At 47.5% G+C, this 22467-nt stretch overlaps 2 long non-coding RNA genes across 3 annotated transcripts; one reads left to right on the top strand and one right to left on the bottom strand.

Moving 5' to 3' along the window:
- Window positions 1-2992: 2992 nt before the first annotated feature.
- On the top strand, window positions 2993-3493 carry LOC128806779 (uncharacterized). Its single transcript, XR_008436944.1, has 2 exons — window positions 2993-3029; window positions 3303-3493. It is a non-coding gene; the product is annotated as an uncharacterized LOC128806779 (long non-coding RNA).
- A 9250-nt stretch (window positions 3494-12743) lies between these two features.
- Window positions 12744-20207, bottom strand: LOC128806765 (uncharacterized). 2 transcript variants are annotated; one of them, XR_008436937.1, is made up of 2 exons: window positions 19404-20207; window positions 12744-13156 (listed from the first exon to the last, which is right to left on the bottom strand). It is a non-coding gene; the product is annotated as an uncharacterized LOC128806765 (long non-coding RNA). The 2 variants fall into 2 exon arrangements; XR_008436936.1 differs by lacking the exon at window positions 19404-20207 and adding an exon at window positions 18865-19390.
- Window positions 20208-22467: the final 2260 nt, after the last annotated feature.

The following is a 22467-nucleotide window of genomic DNA, read 5'->3' as shown; positions in this document are numbered from 1 at the left end:
GCCCGGGCTTCCGATAAGCCCCTCAAAGGACTAAGGCAAAAGACACAGAAGGCACGACAGACAAGTGACACACTGTGCACCGGCACTGCTCTGCCCTGAGCACTTCAGCACTGTGAGGCTTTTCCTTTATGTGGCCTAAAGGGCCACCCCCATCTCCAAAGCTGCCTCCAAAAGCCCTCCCAGCGCCTCGCTTCCATCCCCTCTCAGGGTCCCAGCCCTCGACTTATCTCTCGGATGTCCGGGGACGAGAATCCACGTCCGGTGCCGAGGAAGGCCGCCTCGCCCGCTGGCAGTCTCCTAGAGTCACCGACTGTGGCCCCTTGCTCAGCTACAATCAAGAACACCAAACATCACTGCAGGATCTTAGCTGCACAGCGGCCAATAACCAATAACAATTCTGCTACTCACCATTCTCCTAAGAACGTCCGCCTCATCTGGCCGCGCCCGGAGGCCGATGCCCTCGCGGCAGGGTCTGCCTGGGTGAAGAGGAGACGAGGTGACGTGGCATTGCTGAAACTCAAGTGGACCCTGGCTCCTCCTCCCTAGCTCCCCGACTTACAGCAACTCCTCGGCCGCTCCTGAAGGCTCCCCGGGTGACACCTTCAAATGACAAAGATCAAGGCTTCATCACAGATCCGTGCACTGCTTCCCGAATTCCCACGAGAGTGACGAAGCGGGGGTCTGCGGCCCCGTTGCTGAGGGGGGTCTCGGCGTAATACGAGCGGACCGCCTAGAGCACGCAAACAAGAACGGAGCCTAAGAGCTGCACCGGGAATTGAGACCGGAGCAAGAACAACTGCTGCCTGCCACCGCTCACTGCTCACCTTGCCCACTTACCTTGACCGCTAGTATTTGGCTTTAGTTCCTAAAAATAACAACAAAGAAAATAGCTGTAATACAGAGGCACCATTTATACTCCCCCTGCAAAGACAAACGGTGACTGACCTTCTCGGGGGACCCCCCTCACCCGGGACGGGGCCCTCTGCCACGGATTCCATCTGGCTGCGTCTGAAAGAACGTTAGCACAAAAGTCAGAGCACTGCAGGATAACTTAACAGCTCCAGATAGCCTTCATCAATCTACAGATCCCATCTAGAGTCCAAATACACCCCACATTACAAATTTCCAGGCCCCAGGACACGCCCCATTCTAGACCTACACCAGGCTATGCAGCAGGGCAGAGCAGCTCCAGGCCAAATACCCAGACACCCGTGACACAGAACAAGACAAACAAGGGGACACAACAGGGGGAGAAAGCTCTGAGTGAGAAGAATGCCCTCAGGGAGCCAGAGACTGCAGAATGAGATGACCTAGCTGAGACTGATGGCGAGCCTCTAAGGCTCAGAGAACCCTGCAGGAACAAGATGCTAACTGAATGACCTATTCCAAGCAAGGCAGAGAAGGATGCCCGACAACCCTAGCGTCAGAATGCTCTACGGATCTCCGCATCGCTACGAGGCCTAATCTGCTAGAACGCATCCTTGCCGTCACTATTGTCACAAATCACAGCTGTCGAGAACAGCCCAGAACAAGACCTCAAAAGACATCTGACCGGATGCTACTCTGATGCCTGTCCGGGCTCCCGAGCCAAAGGCAAGAAGGAATCAGCACGGGGCCGAGGAACACAGAGATGAGAGATGCAAAGATGGACGCCCGGGCTTCCGATAAGCCCCTCAAAGGACTAAGGCAAAAGACACAGAAGGCACGACAGACAAGTGACACACTGTGCACCGGCACTGCTCTGCCCTGAGCACTTCAGCACTGTGAGGCTTTTCCTTTATGTGGCCTAAAGGGCCACCCCCATCTCCAAAGCTGCCTCCAAAAGCCCTCCCAGCGCCTCGCTTCCATCCCCTCTCAGGGTCCCAGCCCTCGACTTATCTCTCGGATGTCCGGGGACGAGAATCCACGTCCGGTGCCGAGGAAGGCCGCCTCGCCCGCTGGCAGTCTCCTAGAGTCACCGACTGTGGCCCCTTGCTCAGCTACAATCAAGAACACCAAAGAAACCTGTTACCATAATCAGTATTTCACAGATTCTCTGCAACAACAAACAAAACATACACGACAATCAAACAAACTAAATGAATAAAACCTCTATTATACAATAAATAATAATGCAATTTCCAATATTATAAATACCTCACTGATTAACTACAGGACAGTACCTAAAACCCATCAAAACGAACACTTCATACTCACACTTACAAAACCCACTCCAGCAGAATTATAAACCTACCCTCTACTTCATGGTATGACCCATATAGACTTTTGTAGACCTTAAACAACAGATCCTCTTAAAATTTTACTGTTTTAATTATATTTTTATAGCATCAAAATATTACTACATAGTAAAAAAAAAAAAATCAAAAGAAAAAAATCTAGCAAATTCCACAACAAACAATATTCAACAAAACTCAATCCCAAAAAACCCTTGCCATCAGCACCTGAAACAAGAACCATAACATTCAAGAAGTACACCATGTCCGTTATCATACATCAACTACGAACGAAATAAAACATAGGAATTGATAAAATCAATTCCTAAAAACCACCTCAAAGTCACAACATCAAGGAACTTTGCAAAATTAAAAGCCGCGCTCCCAGCACCGGGCGGAAGGCGGCTTCCGGTAAGAAAGCGGCTCCTCCGGCGGCTCCTGAGGGCTGCAGGGGGCCCCGGCGGCGCCCGAGCCCCGCGCCCGGAGCGGACGGAGCGACCGGCACCGGCCGGCACCGGCGCAGCGCCCGCGCCGCCTCTCCCGCCCGCCGGCCCGGCAAAGCTCCCCTCGGCTCCGCACGCCTCGCTCCGGCGCGGCTCCGGCAGTCCCGCGCCAGCCCGGCCGCGCCCAAGTCCCCTTCCACCTCGGCAGCTCCCCAGGCAACGCCAGCAGCTCCCGCGCCACAGCCTTGGCTGCCGGGCCAGGGGCAGAAGAAGCGCCCTCCAATGCAGCAGCACAGCCCGATTTCAACCCTTCAAATGCTGCGAGAGCTGCAGTTTCCTTCAATTCAACCCCCGGAACTTACGCCACACTCAGGTGCTCGCCTCACTTCAACAAGGGCAAATAAATGTGTTCTCCCCTTCAGTTTCATCCCCTGTAAGAGCAGAAAAGAAAGTACTTTCCTCAAATGATGGTAAAAGGGGGATTTTTACCGCAATCCAAACCCTTTACAAGGACGGACAACACGTCCCCTACCAACTACCCCCTCCATTTAAACCTCAGGATGATGAAAATGGGGGGGGGGGGGGCTACCCTCAAGTCAAAACCCAGCATACAACAACAATATTTTTCCCCTTCTATTTGAAATAGAACACAGGGATTCGCTGCCACCCCGGGATACCCCTAACACCCTGGAAAAGGCATGTTTTCCTTCAATCAAGACCCTCAAAACCACGAGTGCACGGGAATCCCACCCAGTTCAAACACAGGCAATAATGGAAGAGAAGTTGCTTCCCTCATTTTGAATTTCTTTTGTCTTAATAAACCCTAGTTTGTTTGGGTTTTTGGTTGGTTTTTTTTTTTTTTTTTTTTTTGTTTTTTGTTTTTTTGTTTTGGGGTTTTTTGGTTTTTTTGGTGGGTTTTTTTTTTTTTTTTCGGGGAGCAATGGGGAGGGATTGGCAAAACGAAATTTAAAAGGGAAAGGAGAAAAGTCCCCCCTACAAAGGCACACCGTCTCACCTGTTTGGCTGCTGTTTCCCGGCACAAAGGTTTGTCCCTCGGCACCTCCTCTGAGCAATGCTCCAGGTATCCAAGCGATCCCCCAGACCCTGTCTGAAGCTCTCACCGTCCTTCCATGAGACAACCCCGGGAGCCCCCCCCCCCCCCCCAAACTCCTCTTCCCCAACAGCTCCATGCAAGAGTGAGCTGAGGCAAACCCCCTAAAACAGCCGCCGGCAGGAGCCGCCCCCTCATCATCCTCACAGCTCACACCTGGGGCTGCTCTGAGCCCTCATCATCCTCACAGCTCACACCTGGGGCTGCTCTGAGCCCTCATCATCCTCACAGTTCACACCTGGGGCTGCTCTGAGCCCTCATCATCCTCACAGCTCACACCTGGCACTGTTGCCACTCTCCAACAGCGCCTCTCCCTGTCCAGCACACAGCCCACTTCTCACAGACACACACCAAGCAGAAATCCACTAGGGGTGTTGGCTTTTCTTAGTCCGTGTGGTTAGACGATTAAAACACGCACATGCATTGATGGTCATTGAGGGAAAGCTTTCCAGTGGACAAAATAGTCATTTTGGAAGCACACTTTGATACACCTTCAGAAAAAGCAGAATCAGCACCAGCTCCTAAGACCCTTGCTGAGGAACCCAGCCCTCCTTGGGACACCCAAAGCAGCAGACCTCGAAAAAGGAGGGAAAAAGTCAAGCTTGGAGTGGAAAAAGAGAACATAAGTACACCAGCCTTTCAAAATGCCTGCACACAGCAATAGTGGGAACCAGTCACATTTCTCCTTTCCTTGCTTTCTGTGATGACATAAATATGAAGTAAAAACACGTTAAACAAAAGGCAGAGCTAGGATTTTACAGGTCTTCATTTTGGCAGTCTGGATGACAAACGCCTCTTACGGGACTGCGACACGTTTTGGGGACTGGCAGAGAATGGAGGCAAAAGGTGCCAGAGCGCCCTTTCTATTCCCTTCAGCCCCTGCAGCTGTTCTGATGGTTTCAGGGCACTTGCTTGGTTCATTCCTAGATCAAAACGTTATGGCATTATTTTCAAAACTACTACCCATGCCCAGTCAGAGTTTCCTACATTCCTGGATACAAATGAGTGGATAGAGAGAGGGTTTCTTTCCAAATGAATTTAGCAATACTTTCCTATTTTTACCAATACCTATAAAAACGAAACATTTGCCAGGATTTAGTAGTATTCTACACACCCCCCTCCCTGTGCATTTTGGGGCAGCTTTGGGTCCCTCGGGGGGACGGCACCCGGCAGGACCCCCCCTCATTCGCCACCCACCTGCTCCTCCGCCGCAGCGTGCGTCCCTCTCCTAGGGACCTTAGGGTGCCCCAAATGACACCAGAGCCCCGAGTCTTCACCCCTTTTTCCTGGCCCCCAAAGAAGGCACAGAAGGAGTCTAACTGCCCCGGCCAGCAGCCCAGCACTTGCTTCCATCCCTTTCCACATGTACATCCCCCCCGAAAGGGACTCTGCCGCAACAAGAAAGGGGGGCAGCCGCCAGAAGGGTCGAAGCTCCTGCCCAGCCTCGCTGTCACGGGCGAGGGGCAGAGAGAGGGAGCGGCAGAGACGGCGGGGACGCGGCACGGACGGCACGGCACCGAGCGGGGGCCGCTCTCAGCGCGATGCCGGCAAAGCCGCAGGTCCGGCGGGGCCGGGCGGGGTTTGACCGGCACGGGGGGATCCGCCGAGAGCCTCCGGCCCCGTGCGGGGGGACTCCCGCAAGGGCCCGGGGCCGCCGGGCTCCGGCCCTCTGGGCTTTATGCTCCGGCGCCCCCGGCCCCGCGGCTGCGGGGAAAGAAGGAACGGGGCGACGGCAAGAGAGGAGGGCTAGCAGGGCGTGAGACAGCGTATGGAGGGAGGGAGGTCGGGCTGTGGAGGAAAGCGGGAGGGCAAGGGAAAGGCCGGGAGCGGGGAAGAGGGACGGTGCGCAGAGGAGGGAGAGAAGAGGAATAGAACGGAGGAGCGGGATAGGGACAGGGCAGTGGGGGTCGGGTTTGCGAGGGAGAGGAGGGGAGGGTCCGCGGACAAAGAACAGGAATACGGGGAGGAGGAAGGAAGGGTAGAGGGGGGGACGGGAGGGGAGACCGAAAAGGGAGAGAAAGGGGTCGGCTTTGGGGAGAGAGGGAACTAAGGGATAGAGAGAGAAAGAAGGGGAATACGGGAAGGAGGAAGAAAGGAAGAAGGATTGGTAGAGAGAGGGACAAGAGGGGGAGCCTCAGAGAGCGCCGATCCACCCCGAGCCCGCCCCGGCGGCCCGCCCTGCTCGGGATGCTGCGCTCGGCGGAGCTCGGCTCGGTTCGGCCCCACTCGGCTCCTCGCCTACACTCGGGCTGTTCTCCGCTAGACTCGGCTGGATTCGCCTCTTCGGCGCAGCTCGGCTCGCCTCAACTCGGAGCCGCTCGGCTCCGCTCGGCTCCGCTCGGCTCCCCGCGGGAGCGCGCCTCCCGCGCACGCGCACAGCTCGCCGCTCTCCTGCCGCCGAGCCCCGCGCCCGGCCCGGCCGGCGCACGGAAACCCCCGCGCCACATCAGACCCAGCAGTTTCTGCGCTAAAGCCTTTCTGTCCTAGAAGGAGATAAACTTCTCTACCTCCTTCGTCTCCTCAGTTTTCTTCTTTGATTTCAAAATCAGAGTTACAAAAACCTACTCAACTACAAGACTCAGTAAGTAGCCGAGAAAGTAGTCCCGTCAATTTCAGAACCTAAAGAACACGTTATACTTAAGTTTCCACACTTCAAAAAAGAAAAATCACACACGAGTCCTACTCACTGTGTCAAGCCTTATTTAAAACACACCAAAAAACCCTAAAAGAAATAGTTCCACAACCAAAACAGAACAAACAAGTAACACTAACTAAAACCACGCATCCAAATACACTGTTTATCAGTCACCAACCCGAAAAATCTCTTTTCAACGTGTCTCGTTTGTATACCTCCTCACAACTAACCTTATCCTTTACAAACACTAAATTGCAAATCAAAAAACTTACACATAACATAAACTCTTCAAATAACATTTATACACTCATACCCCAAATTACAGGTAAACCACCAAAAGTCAAATTACTCAAATCATTACAAACAAATACTTGTACAATATTTAGTTACAAAACAACCCCCAAACCACACAAAACCACAAAGAAGTTACCTCAAAACAGCACACCTACAATTTAAAACAATTAATCCACTAAGACCAAACTTAACAATAATACATTAAAAAAACACCAAAAAAAAAAACCCAAAAAAACCACAAACAAACAACCAAAAAAAAAGAACACCCACCCAAAAATACCCAATCGCTCCAACACAAATTTACTTCTCAGTATCAAAACAGTATGACCTTTTAATAACCTAATTCTATTATTTCTGCATCTCTTTTAACACCTAAAATAACTACAACTCACACTTGAACCACATTAAATGAACTTACTTATTAACTAGCCAAATGAAACAATAACACATCTATAACATTAAATAAATTACTGCCAAATAGGAACATCTTTAAACATACTACCTTACAAAATAAAACAACTGTTCATTTTTTATTATTCACACACAATCATAAATATAAAACATTTAAAAAATATATAAATTGATGAAATCACAAGAAATCAATTTACAAAAACATTACAAAAATTTTAAATTAATCAATCACACATAAATAAAAAATAACGAAATAATATTTTCAAGAATTAAAACATCACTAAATAACTTAAATCATTATTAAAAACTAAAATACTCATCTTATTAATAATTACCGCTTTTTATCTCCCCTACCGATTTAAATTTTTACATAGAACTCTACAAAAATCCTTAACAAGTAGATTTATAACTTAAATTTAAAACATTTATAGATAAACATACTTCATGAATAATCTACACACCAAACAACTAAACTAACAAGAAAAACCTAATAAAATACTAATATATTCATAACATCAAAACCCCAAATCATTAACATAAAAACCCATATAAACACATGAAAATACCTACAGTTAAAAAAGACGTACCTTAATGAACAATATTCACAGCTTAATAATTCATTACAAACTCTTACCAATTAACGATTAACATTAATTACTTGATACCAATAAAATACAAGAAAATGTTACTTTAGCCAATAACTATAATAAAATATCATAACTAATAACTTAAAATCTCACTTTATTAAAAATATACAACGGTGAAGCAACGTATCATAAAAAATCCCATTATTATCACTACACAGATATACGTATATACATATATCTATCTACAGATAGATAGATCATATATCCATCTCAACAGCAGCATCTGGGACCGATTCCTGTTTTCTCTCTTGTCTCCTAAATTTATTAGCCATAGAGGATGGAGTAAGGAAATAGTTTTATTTATCACCTTGTTCTCCAGAAACCTGAAAAACAAAATAAAACAGAACAAAAAGAAAAAAAAAGAAAACCACATTTGAAAGGCAGATCCTCACCAGCAGCTGGTCCATCTCCTACGGGGGACCATATTCTAGGGCACTTTTGGTGCACTTGCCTGAACCTGTCAGGGCACTCTGTGCCTGCAGAAGAGATTTTTTTTGTCAGGGAGAGGCAAGGGGAGGAGAAATAACGTTCGAGACAGCTCAAATCCATTACTGTGCCACTTCCTGTGCAGCAGGTCCTGTGACAGGATGGGAACTGAGGCTGCTTGAAATTTAAAAGCTAAAGACACCAGCACAAGGTGTCCTTTTGCTTTGTCAAGGAAGTGATTCCCAAATCACACAGCCCCCCCACCATTGTCCCTCCTACCACTACCTGAAAGCCTCTTGATTCTCTTCTCAAAAACACAAGGGACACCTCAGAGTTCAGCAAGTTCTGCCAGTGCAGCCCTCGGTGCCCCCGTCTCCAGGTCTGTCCCCCTTGCTTTCATCCTCAGCCACGTCATTCTTCAGCCGTGGACAGGAAATTGTCCCCATTTCTCCCGTACTTCCCTGGTTACCTTTTCTCTAAGCCGTGCAGGACCCCCGAGAGGAGGCTGTGATCCTCTATCAGCTCATGGGCAGCTCTAGAGGTGACACGGGCAGCACTCTGTCATATCTCCAGAATACGACGCTGAAACAGAGAATGCAACTTGTTCTTTTACAGCCAAGATCTGATTATCTAAAATAAAATGAGCAATTTGGCTGGTACCCCCATCAACTTCCAGCTAAAATGAACACCGCCTGTTCTCAGCAACTCCAGAGAAGGAAAGACATTCTCCCTTCAACGCTTCGCACCACAGGTGCTGCTCTTACAAGAAGTATTCAGGTAGCAAGACAATTTTCTCTTTTTGTCCGAGGTTTTGATACCTGAAATCCTCAGGGTGGATGCTCCCAAACCTGAGAGCTCCCGGCAGGCGAGGTTCCCTCCTGCCGAAGCACTGTGCAGGTGACAAACGTGCTGGCTGGGGAAATAGAGACCCCAAAAAGAAAAGGCCCCGACTGCAGGAGCAAAACCACGGCACCCCCGTGAGGCTCCACGACGGCAGGAACCGGTCCCAGTTTCAGGGGATAAGGATGGGACCGGTTTAGACACAAGCAAAATTATTTCTCCCTCCACACATCCACAAAACCAACAAGGAACAGATTTTCAAGAGGACCAAGGCAGAATCAGCTATTCCTTTCTGTTTGGTACTTGAGATCTCGAGGCCAATACAAGCTTTTGTGGTTTTGGGGGATTTGGGAACTGTTCTTTTTCAATTCTTACCTGGGAGCCCTGGTCACACAAAGGACTGCTGAAAAAGGCAAGAATGACCTGGAAAATCCTCTGGTAGACATAGAGCTCACAGCAATGTTTGTCACGCAGCCCTTCCCCAAGAAATCTGAGGATCCACTCGTGCTGTTTTGTACTGGAAGCCATAAAGAAAAATACCACCGTCAGACATTCCGACATTTCCAAAGGATACCTGCTCCTAAGAGCACAAAACCCCGGTTCCCTCTGAGTGCCAGCTCAGGAATTACCACAGCTTGTTCTGGACTTCTCAATTTTCCATTCCTATCAAATTTAATCGCTAACATCCATTGGGAACAGTCAGTCTGCAGCCCAAACATGCAGTGGAAATGGAATTTTAGAAGTTGCTGTTTCTAAAATACTTCAGTTGAACTCCAAGTTACTAACCTAAACTCAAAGAGGAATTGTAGCTTGCCGGGGCAGAACATTCTTTTCTTGTGCTCACAGAGCATACACAGCACAACTCATTGTGCGTTAGTATTAAGAAGACAACAAAAACCTCACAGAAAGAACATTTTGAATTCCTATATGAAACAGAAGAAAGACGCTTCTAATTAACTACCTGTGGGAGAATGAGGTTTCATTGTATTTTTGCGGCTGTTTCTAATACATTTCTGAAGAATTACTGGGTACCTAAAATGGGACTCTTACCTCAAAATCAAAACTGTAGAAAAGCTGGAGAAAACCTGGTACCTTTCTCAGGTCCAAATACCAGTGCGACAGAAGGAATCTCTTTACCCTTATGTACACGTGCTCCTCTGTAAAGAGAAAAAGCTGGCATGGTGGAGGAGGACAGCGCTCCCAATCCACAAGCACCGACGACAATTTGTGGAAGCTGCAGTCAGTGAGCGTGCAGCGCTCCGAGCTGGGAGAACAGCCCGGCAACTGCAGAAGGCCTTTGCTCTGAGGCGCGTTCCCATTGCTGCCCACCCTCCCCTTCTCTTGCCCAGGAGGAAAAGCTCAGGCAAGAGCGCATGAGCAGAGAGCAGGTGAGGGGATCAACACTCCCCAGGGCTCTGTTTTTCATCCCAGCAGTGACACACGCAGCACGTTCCAGTACCTGGCTTCAGGATCTGCTGTGTCACACGAGCAGCGCAGAGGGTGAGGGAGAAGGTGAACCTGAGGCTTGGCTGCCTGATTCCGTTCTGCACGGCATCCAAGAGATACAGCAACGGCAAGGGCCCCGGGAGAGAAGCCTGAAGCACAGCCCAAATGAACACAGCAGGAGCACAAAGACATCGATCAGCTTCCGGGACATTTCACGGGTCACACAGGTAAGAGCCCCAGTTCAGCAAATCTGAGGGTTTGGTGACGTCAGGATCAAAACACCCGGAAACCTGTGAGAAAGAAACTGAACTGCACCCGGCTAAAAGCCGACCCTGCCTCAAACTCCTTCAAACAACTTGTTCACGAGGAGGCAGGGATTGATTCAATACTCACCAGCCCATCTGGCCAAGGTCAGAGCTCTGTGCCCACCCAGGACACGGCAAACAGCAGGGACCTTTCTCCCACTCTCCAGCACGGACCTGTGAAGCCAGGGAGAAGTTTACAGAACAGAAGCAGCCAGAAGATGCTCTCTACTTCCATATGCTCTCTGATCGATCATTCCCAAGGAAAGTCCCCACGGATCGGAAGCAACAACCTCTCATTTCTCCTCCGCAATCATCACTGCTTGCCTTTCTGTGCGTTTCCTCCCGTGCCCGTCCCCAGAGCACATTAAGTCCATCTTTTGTTCCCAACCGCAGCTCTCCAGCACAAATGCCACTCCTCACACACACAAAGCAAACACTCATCTGCTTCAGCTTTTGGCTTAGAAAGTAAAAACCTCAGTGCGTCCGGCTATGTGATTAAAACACAGAGACACACGGGTGGACATAGATGGAAAGCTTTTCAGGAGAGAAAAGAGCTGATTTGCTAGCACGCCTCCATACAGCTTCAGAAAAATCAGAATCCACAGCAACTCCTAAGACCCCTGCTGAGGAACCCAGCCCTCCTGGGAACACCCAATTCAGCAGCCACGGGAAAAGGATGGGAGAAGCCAAGCTTGGGGTGAAAAAAAGATGACATCAATACAGCAGCCTGTAAAAAGCCTTCACACAGCAACAGTGGGAACCAGTCCCATTTGCTCCGTCCCTGCTTTTTGGGATGACGCAAACAGGAAATGAAAACACGTGCAACACAAGGCACACCTATAGGGCGTACCAGGTGCTCCTTTTGGCAGCGTGGACGACAAAGGTCTCTCTGCGCACTTACAGGCAGCCCGGTTTCAATCCATCCTTAGCCCAAGCCTTCCTCGCCTCCCATTCGCCAGCGCTCTGCGCTGGCCTTTGGAGCGCTGGCCCCGTCCTCCCGCAGCAGCACGGCACCGGAACACAGCGAGGCAAAGCGTGCCGGAGCCGCCCGTGCTGTCAGCGTACCTGTCAGCTGCCGGCGGTGGGCAACTCCGGCCCTGCGGGCAAGGGGGAGACGGCTCGGGCACCTCCAGCGGCTGCTCTGCCCCGATGCTTTCGCGTTCTCCTGCATTTCCCTGCAGCGGAGGGGGTCCGGGACGGGGGCGGATCGTGTCAGAGTGGAGACGGCGGGGAAGCACGGGGAGGCGGCGGGAACGCGGCGGGACGAGACGGGGACGCGGCGGGACGGCGACGACTCGCTTGACCTTCCAAAGATGGCGGCAGGAGGGGCGGGGAAAGCCGGGGCCCCGCTCCGCCGCCCGCGCGCCGCCCCGGCGGCATTTTCCGGCACGCGGTCGCTTCCAGCGTCTAGAGAGGGACGCGCGCGGGGATCGGGAAAGGGGAGTGCAGCCCTGTTCCGACGCCGCTCGCCCCCCGCCCGCCGCCCCCGGCCCGTGAGCGCTGCGACCGCGCCTCCGCCGCCCGCCGAAAGCGGCCCCGCCGGGCCGCCCTCGCCGCTGCCGTTCTTCTCGGTCATCGGGTCCCTTTGCTCTCCCGCATCTCCTTCACCCCTCCCCTCTATTTACAGACACCGCCCCGCTTGCCGCTCGCTCCCGCGCCTCGCCCTTCCCACGCTCGGCAGCCGTCCTTCCCCCCTCAGCCGGCACCCAGCGGCGAGGGGCAGGGCGCTGGCTGGGGGGGGGGGCTGCAGTACCGCTCTCTGTCCACAAGGCGGCAGCACCGCCGCCGGCCACAGCCGGGGGCTGCCGCTCGCCCGGAGGGAAGGGAGGCAGAAAAGAACGGGGGCGATCCCCTTGGAAAAATCCTGAAAAATAAATGGCCCAAAAAACACCCGCACACAAACTAAAACACACTGCCTCTAACCCAATACAACCCCTCTGTGATAAATTGAGGCGAATAATTTGGTTCAGCCTTTTTAAAGTCAATTAGAATTTTATTAATTACAGCAAGCAGTAGCAAGCAAAACAGCGCTGGGTGGGTAGGGGTCTCCAAACCGCCCCTCCTGCAGTGTCCCACACTGCAGTGCCCCACACCCCACTCCCCTTGTTCAGTCTCTTTTATAGTTTCTTGGAGGTTTCTTCATTCGCGTCTCTTGCGATAGCGGTGGGCGTAGCTTAAGCATCCCTCTGCATCGTCTCTGCGTTGTGTCGAGGCAGGTGATCGTTGGTTTCACAATCGGCTCCGGACAGTGATGGGCGTACCCGGAGCACTCCTACGCCGTCTACTCCGGTGACCGCCGCCCGGTAGTCGCTGATTTCACAATCAGCTCCGGCCATCCCCCAACATCCTTAGCCTGTGTCTGCAAAAGAAGCTAAGAAAAGCTCCCTATATGATGATTAATCATATTTGTGGTCTTGCGCCTTGCAATATGTCTATAGCCTTGCGGTTTGTAGCAGTTGCTTCCTGTTTCCCAACTTCACAGATGCTTCCCCTATCTCTTAACAAGCAAGCTGGTCTCTTATACTTTAATTTTATATTTCCCCCTTTAATATTCTAATTCTTTTGATGAACAAACAAGTTACCACAGTTTATCACAATCCCCCATTTTCTCTTTTATCATTTTGTTCATCAAATCACTTTGCTGCTTTTAAGGCTAGAAGTAAAGTGTTCAGCATTGTCCTGACTAAAAACACCACTAGGACATAGCAATAGAAAACTAATAATTTGCCAATAAGGGTGGAGTCCTAGCCTTGTTTTTGTTACGTAATATCCTGTTTTCCCCTTTTTGGCTTGCTGCTTCCTTGGTGTTTCGGAGGCACTTAGACTGGTCCTTTGAGGGATCCTAGTACTCGGCTGGCAATAGTTGGAGCATTTCAGCATTGTTCCACTTAGAGGGGGCTTGGCCTTTTCCTCTCTGCCTCGCTCGCCGACTCGGGTGCTTCGAGCCGCGAGGTAAACCATCTTCTCGGCAGCAGCAGGACTCGCCTGAGCGTCCCCTTTTCCGCTCCTGCCTAGCCTTGTACTGTTCCCAGTTCTTATCTTTGACCAGAAGTGGGTTGCAAGGAATCTCCTTCAGTTCCTTTTGACAACACCCTTTTATTATCTGAGCAGCAAATGGAGTGGGCTCGTTAGTATGAAAACAAGAATATTTCCCACCACTCAGATCCAAAACTGACCCACCGATTTTCCAATTCTCTTATCCTTAGCACAGTTTCAGTTAGTTTTCGCTGAGTTTTATAGCACTCAGTACAAACCCCAATTGGTGGTCTTCCCCTCTGGCAATGGACCCACCACCGTTCTTGGCAAATTTTACATATAAAGCACACAAAAGGATAACAATCTCTACAACCTTCCTTATTATAAATCACTATACAGTCTTTAGCTAGTTTGTAATTGTATCTCTTTGCTTCCTCTTATGGTTGATTTGGATAATGTCTACAGAGTTCATTAGTTTTTCTTAAGAGTCACTTTCAAGTTCCCAGGCTGGCTAGTCACTCTCTACTGGTATTTGTGGCAACAGGGCCTTTCACTCGGCTGGCGTGAGTTCACCCCTTTTCGGCCGTCCTGACTGCTGTTTCTGTGGTAAGCAAAACAAGAAAAGGACCTTCTCCACATGGAGTTAAGGAATCTTCTTTCCAAGACTTAATAAGTACTTGACCCCCTGGTTTTATCTTATGGATTGTGATATCCAGAGGTGGTCTCTGTGCCAACACTCCTTTCTTCCTCAATTCTTGCTTTCTGCTCATAATTTGGGTAATGTAGAATTTATATGAGAATCTTTTAGGCAGGGGTGATCTGTGGGGGCTTCCATATCATAAGGCATTCCAAATAGCATTTCAAATGGGGAGATTCCCACATCAGTTCGGGGTTGAGTTCGAATGTTCAATAAGGTAAGAGGTAGGCACTTAACCCATGACATTTTTGTTTCCAGCATTAACTTTGTGAGTTGTTTTTTTTTTATTTCTCCATTCATCCTTTTCACCCTCCCCGAGCTCTGTGGATGCCATGGGGTGTGATATTTCTATTGAGTCCCCAAAGCTGTCAGGACATCTTTTGCAATTTTAGAGGTGAAATGGGATCCCCGGTCTGAGTCTAAACACTCAATTAATCCATACTGGGGAATAATTTGCTCTAATAATACTTTTACCACAGTGTTTGAAGTAGCTCGGGCCGTAGGATAAGCTTCTATGTAATGGGTTAAGTGGTCTACCAGTACCAATAAATATTTATACCTCCCCACTTTTGGTAATTCTGTAAAATCTATTTGTATATGTGAAAAGGGTCGTTGTGCCAGTTCCCTTCTGCCCATTGGTCTTTCTCTTAATTGTTGTTTATTTATTCTTTGACAGGTTAAACATTGTTGGGTTACCTGTTTTGCAAGGTTATAGATCCCTATGCACATATATTTAATTGCAAATTGGTCAACCAGGGCTTGTGTTCCCCAGTGGGTTTTCTCATGAATTGCTTGCAGGACCCTCATTGCTATTCCTTTTGGGAGTACTTCCCGCCCATCCGGTAGTATCCACTTGCCTCCTTCTTTTTCCTTCACCCCCATTTGGTTTAATTTTTGTTTTTCCTGTACCATGAAGGCTAACACATGGTTAATGGGTTCATGGAACCGGCAATGTTTGTCTTGGGGGTTATCACAGGCACACTGTATTGAATCACTCCCGTATGCATCTCAACAAGCCCAACATGGTTCTTCCTCTAAGTCAGCTCCACAAGTGGAGCAATCTTCCCTTTGTGTGACCCCCCCTTTATATGGTTTTAAATTCATTAAAGCTGCCTTTCTCGCCTCCTGGTCGGCTAAGTTATTTCCCCGTACTGAGCTTCCCATTTTCACTTGATGTCCTTTTACATGAACAATAGCTATTTTTTCCGGACCTCTCAAGGCCTGGAGCACTTTCAGGATTAATTCCCCATGTATCAACCCCCTTCCCTGTGAATTGATAAGACCCCTTTCTTCCCAGATTTTACCAAATGTATGAACCACCCCATAAGCATATTTTGAATCAATATAAATGGTCCCAACTTTTCCTTTTAGTAGTTCTAAAGCTCTGAGTACTGCATACAATCCACATGCTTGTGCTGACCAGCTGGGGCTAAGAGGACTAGATTCTATTTTCTTAAAAATCTTCCCATCCACAATAGCATACCCAGATTTCCTTTTCTCTTCAAGGACCCGAGAGGACCCATCTACATAATATTGATATCCTTCCTCTAATTCCTCCTCTTCGAGGTCTGGTCTTATTTTTGTTTGTTCCTCTATTTGCAAAAGACAATCATGAGTTAGTCCCACAACTGGTTCCCCATATAGAAACTGGGCTGGATTTTGTAAGCTTGTGGTTTCAATACTTAACCTAGGAGAAGAAATTAGGATGCCTTCATACTTTAGGAGTCTGGCATCTGTTATCCATTTATCCGCTTTTTTGTTGTAGTACTCCACAGATGTTATGAGGAGATAAAACCTTCAGTTCACTCCCAAAAGTTATCTTTCCTGCTTCTTCTACCAAAAGGGCAGCAGCCACTATCGATTGCAAACAGGCAGGCCACCCTCGGCTAACAGGGTCGAGAAGCTTTGAAAGATATGCCACTGGTTTTTTTCCTCCAGCCCATTCCTGGGCTAACACCCCGTACGCCACCCCTTCATTGACATTAATGAATAAAAAGAATGGTCTTTTTAAATCCGGGAGGCTGAGAACAGGGGCACTGACCAATTCAGTTTTCAATGATTTTAACCAGGTCTCATCCTCAGGGCTCCACTTTAATAGCCCGTCTGTTGTTAATTTTTCATACAGAAATTTAACTTTCCCACTAAAATTTTCAATCCATTGTCTGCAATACCCAAAAAGTCCCAGTAACTGCCGAACCTGCCTTTTAGTTTTTGGGGCTTCCAGGGAAAGTATTCCTTGGACTCTATCAGTATCTAATTTCTTAGTCCCCTGAGTCAGCCAGTGTCCGAGGTATTTAACTTCCTCTTCCACAAATTGTAATTTCGACTTTGAAACTTTGAGTCCCTTAAGGCTTAAATAATTTAGGAGTTTTATAGTTTCTTCCCTTACTCTTTCTTCTTCTTTCCCTGCAATTAATAAATCATCTACATATTGTAGAAGCACAATCCCCTCCCCCTGTGAATATTCTGCCAATATTTGTTCCAGAGCTTGCCCAAACAAATTTGGGGATTCGGTAAACCCCTGGGGAAGGACAGTCCACCTCAATTGTTGTTTTCTATGTGTATCCGGGTCTTCCCATTCAAAGGCAAAATAATCTCTAGAGGTTTCCTTAAGGGGACAGGCCCAAAAAGCATCTTTAAGATCTATCACACTATACCACTGGTTTTCTGGGCCAAGTTGGCTTAAAATAGTATGTGGATTGGCTACGACCGGGAATCTTTCAACTGTTCTTTTATGAATTTCCCGCAAGTCATGCACTAATCTGTAACTGCCATTCGGTTTCTTTACCGGCAGGATGGGGGTATTGAAAGGGGACATACAGGGTTCTAAAAGTCCCTTTTCCAAAAGTCTCTCTTTATTTCTGTTTTTAGTCCTTCCCTCCCCTCTTTGGGTATGGGATATTGCCGAATCTTGACAGGGATTTCTGGGTTTCTGATAGTTACCTCAAAGGGTTCAATATTTAATTTCCCCACACTGTCGGGGGTATACCAAACTTCCGGGTTAATCTTTTTTTTTTTTTTTTTTTCGTCTTCAGCCCGGAGAGGATATAGTTTTACTGTTAGTTCTCCCTTTTTTGCCTCTATCCCTATCCCCAACTCGACCATCAAATCTCTCCCTAATAGATTATAATCTGCTTCTGGAACTAGTAAAAATGACCCAATTCCTAATTTAGAATCACTTTCTAAGAGTACATCCTTAATTACAGGTACTCCAAAGGGTTCCCCTTTGGCCCCAATCACCTGGATTATCTCAGGTGAAATCTTACACCCTTGGGGAAGGGTCTGGACGGTTGATCTCTCCGCCCCTGAGTCCACAAGGAACTCATATTCTTGTTGCTGGGGACCTATTTTTAATTTTACTAGGGGCTCTGTTCTTTCTCTTGTCCCCAGCAGATAGAGCCCCCGACCCCCCTAATCTTCTTTGAACTGTTCCTCATCAGCAATCTTCTGCCGACACTCTTTCCTTATGTGTCCCTTCTTCCCACAATAGAAACAAACAATGCTCTCTCCACCTCTCGACTTCCCTTCAAGCCAACTCTCAACTTCCCTTCAAACCAACTCTCGACTTCCCTTCAAACCAACTTCGCTGGACGTCAGTCCGACCTCTGGACTGACCTCCAGTTCCCCCCACCGGGGACTCCGCTGTCCCCCCCCACTGCTGCTAACACGATTCCAGACTGCTTTTTAAAACTCTCATCCTCTCTCCCAACACACACCTTTTGAGCCTCTCACAACAACTCATCCAATCCTCTTGCCTGCCATCCCTCCAACCTCTCCAACTTCTTCCGAATGTCCACCTAAGAATCGACCACAAAATGCACCTTCAAAAGTGTCTCACCCTCTGGGGTATTGGGGTCCACCCCTGAATACAACTGGAAAGCTTTCTTCAATCTCTCCCACTATCCAAAGAGCTGCATATTCGCTCTCCTCTTGGTTAAAGGGCTCTTTGGAGTTAATATATCTATATTAGAGCTTGACAGATCCAATCCTCAAACGACCCAAACACGGGCCAATACCGCTGGTCTCCCCTTATCCGTTTACTCCCCCCAAATTGTCATACAATAATGGATCATTTTAACCCTATCTTTTCCTTTTCTAGAAGGAAAGACATCCCAATACTTTACCATTAAGCCTAGTGGAAGTTTTACCGAGATTCTCCCACCCATGGGTTCAGCAGATTTACTTTTTCTCTGACCCATCTTCTAGAGTGCCTTCTCACACTCAACACAAACAATACGACAGTCGCTTCCCCCAATTCATGGCCCACTCCGTCGCCGGATATGGGAAACGCACTACTATGGGGTCCACACTCACTTGGGGAATCTGAGCTGCCAGTTCCCCTCTCACACACACATTCGCATTCGCTGCACTCCAGGACTCCCACCCCTGACCGAGCGACCGAGCGGACCGGACTACTCACGTCTTTCCGGCGCCTCCGTTTCTCGACCGGGGCTTCGCCCTGTGTGTCTTCTTATTCACCTCAATCACCCCGGGACTACACACCCCTAAACGACTCTTAAAGACCCCGTTTCCGGGGTCGAGGCTTTGTCCCTTTCACATGCACTCCGGAGCCCGCTTGTACGGGGCCCACCGTCTTTTTCACACGCACACGCATTCCGGAGCCCGCTTGTACGGGGCCCACCGAGCACATACACTTATACTAAGTTAGTAAGCCGAAACTTGGGGAAGTTTCTCCGGGGATCCCCCGCCCCAGGAACTTTGACGCAGTCCACCTCCGCGTCTGGGTTAGGCCCGCTTGCTCTCCTCCTAACCCAGGAGCCTCCCCACCGAGGGTAACTTGACGCCGAGGGGGTGCAGCTCCCCTCCTCTTACGTCCCCCAACCCTGGATGCTCTTGGAACATTAGTCCCTCAATCCAGCAGGTTTTAATCAACCCTGGAAAAAGGAGGCCCACCACCCACCGGGAAAAGAGGCCCACCACCCACCGGGGGCTACTTACGCTTCCTGCGTGTTCACTCTTCCGCGGTTCTTCGTGCACAAAGATTAACGGGGGTACCTTTGCTTGCTACTGAGTTTTAGGTTCGTCGGTAAAGGCCCAAGGAGGAAGCCTCCCCTTAGGTCCACCGCAAAAAGGCGGTGGGGCGCCTCACCCTAGTGGGGCCTCCCTCCCGGGTTTCCTTTATCCGAGTCACGGCACCAAATTGTGATAAATTGAGGCGAATAATTTGGTTCAGCCTTTTTAAAGTCAATTAGAATTTTATTAATTACAGCAAGCAGTAGCAAGCAAAACAGCGCTGGGTGGGTAGGGGTCTCCAAACCGCCCCTCCTGCAGTGTCCCACACTGCAGTGCCCCACACCCCACTCCCCTTGTTCAGTCTCTTTTATAGTTTCTTGGAGGTTTCTTCATTCGCGTCTCTTGCGATAGCGGTGGGCGTAGCTTAAGCATCCCTCTGCATCGTCTCTGCGTTGTGTCGAGGCAGGTGATCGTTGGTTTCACAATCGGCTCCGGACAGTGATGGGCGTACCCGGAGCACTCCTACGCCGTCTACTCCGGTGACCGCCGCCCGGTAGTCGCTGATTTCACAATCAGCTCCGGCCATCCCCCAACATCCTTAGCCTGTGTCTGCAAAAGAAGCTAAGAAAAGCTCCCTATATGATGATTAATCATATTTGTGGTCTTGCGCCTTGCAATATGTCTATAGCCTTGCGGTTTGTAGCAGTTGCTTCCTGTTTCCCAACTTCACAGATGCTTCCCCTATCTCTTAACAAGCAAGCTGGTCTCTTATACTTTAATTTTATATTTCCCCCTTTAATATTCTAATTCTTTTGATGAACAAACAAGTTACCACAGTTTATCACACCTCCAAAATCCTTTTCTTTTAAACTCTCTCTAACTATCTTTCATATTTATACTTTTCACATGCCCATTTATCATGTATATTGATGCATGATGTTATTTCGATTCTATATTAAATATCTTCCTATGACTTCTATTTATTTCTATTTTATCTTTTTATAGATCTAGATATATATATGATACATTTCTATATTTATATTGCAAAAATAGTTCTGTTATTTAAAATAAAAGCCCTGCCTGTAACCAAATTCTAGCTCTATGATATTAATATTAACGATCTCTTATTTAAAAGAAAAATGCTGCCTGAAACCCACCCGCCCGCGGCGCAAGTGTGGCAACAGCCCGTGTCCGCAGTACTGGCAAGGCCGCGGGAAATCCCGGCGGGGCGGCGCCTGCGTGGCGCGCGGGCAGTGCAGCAGGCGGACCACGATTTTCCCGCGCTTTTTTTTTTTTTTTTTTTTTTTTTTTCTATCCGCCATATTGAGAAGGTCAAGAGTGTCCCGGCCGCCGCGACACTTTCAAGATGGCGGCCGCGTGAGGCCCTCGGAAGGGAGAGGCGTTTTTGCCGATGCCTGTCGGCGCCCGCTCACAACCTGACCGCCCGCGCAGCCGCTGAGCTCACAGTCCGTGGCCACGACACGGGAAAAAGCGAAAAAAATCCCGCGGGGCGGCGCCGGCGTCAGGGTGGCGTGCAGGCAGTGCAGTAAACAGACCGTGGTCCTCGTTTTTCCCGCCTTTTTTGCCGCCATATTGGGAAGGTCAAGCGAGTCCGCGACAACCCACTCCCAAGATGGCGGCCGCGGGAGGACCTCGGGCGACGGCTGCAGTCCCGCACTCTGGCCACAAGGCGGCGGCACTGCCGCCCGCCCTGGGGCTGCAGGCGGGGAAGGCGCGCAAAGAAGAACAGGCGCGACCCCCTTCAAAACATCCTCTGCAATAAATGCGCCTAAACAGCCCGCACGAAACCAAAAAACACCGACAAAAAAAAAAAAAAAACAAAAAAACCTGCCTCTAACCCAATAATAACCAAAATAAAAAATCTTTTCTTTTAAGCTATATTTCAATCTATATTATTTTTATATTTTTAATATTTATATTCACATTTTGATTTAAAATGTATACTGATGTATAATGATCATTTTATAATTTCTTACATTCATTCATATTACTTAAAGTTTATTTTATTTTATATTTTTATGCATGTCTTAATATATGGATTACATATTTCTATATTTAGATTGATATTTCTAAAAGGTTTATATTTTTAAAAATAAAATCCCTGCATCTATCCAAGTAAAAACCTAAAAAAAAAAAAAAAAAACAACTCTTTTAAACTGTTTGTAAATTTATCTATATATTTTTCGCATTTATATTCAAATTTGCATTTTAAAGGTAGATTGATATATGTCGTTATTTATATTCTATCTCTTCCTATTACTTATTTTTACTTATATTTTATATCTATCTTTGTACATTGATTATATATTTTTATATTTAGAAGTCTATCAAAATAAAATGTATATTCATATTTTTTTTAATAAAAACCCTGCCTCGAACCAAATAAAAACCAAAAAAGCCCTTTCTTTAAACAATATTTAAATATTTATAGCATATTTTCATCATTATAATCACATTTGCATTTATACTTTCTATTGATGGATTATATTTATAAATGCATATAATATATATAATAAGATAACAAGATAGATAAAATATTATATATATTATATTTCATACATACTGCTAATACTTCTATTTACTTACATTTTAATTTTTATATAGATTTTAATGTACGTATGATATACTTCTATACATAGATTTCTAACTTATTTATATTTCTAATTTTTACAATAAAAACCCTGCCTACTAACAAATACAAAATTTTAAAAATCCTTTTATTTTAAACTATATTTGAATATTTCTATATTCATGCTTTTGATATTTACATTTATATGCTCTTGTATATTATATTACAGTATATTGACGTACTATATTTAGATAGATATAATATATTACATGTAATGTGGTATAATAAGACATATACACTAGAATATCTATTAGGTATTGTATCGATTTCTGTGATTTTGTATTTTTTTTTCTATTTTCTATTTCTATTTCTATATACACGTATATTAATTATACATTACATCCTCACAGCGCATACCTGGGGCTGTTCTGGCTTTCTTTCCAAATGAATTTAGCAATA

The sequence above is a fragment of the Vidua macroura genome, chromosome 4 (assembly GCF_024509145.1).
Source record: "Vidua macroura isolate BioBank_ID:100142 chromosome 4, ASM2450914v1, whole genome shotgun sequence".
In the NCBI taxonomy this organism is placed as follows: domain Eukaryota; kingdom Metazoa; phylum Chordata; class Aves; order Passeriformes; family Viduidae; genus Vidua; species Vidua macroura.
The sequence above is the reverse complement of the archived record's forward strand: the minus strand, read 5'-3'. Positions and strand labels throughout refer to the sequence as shown.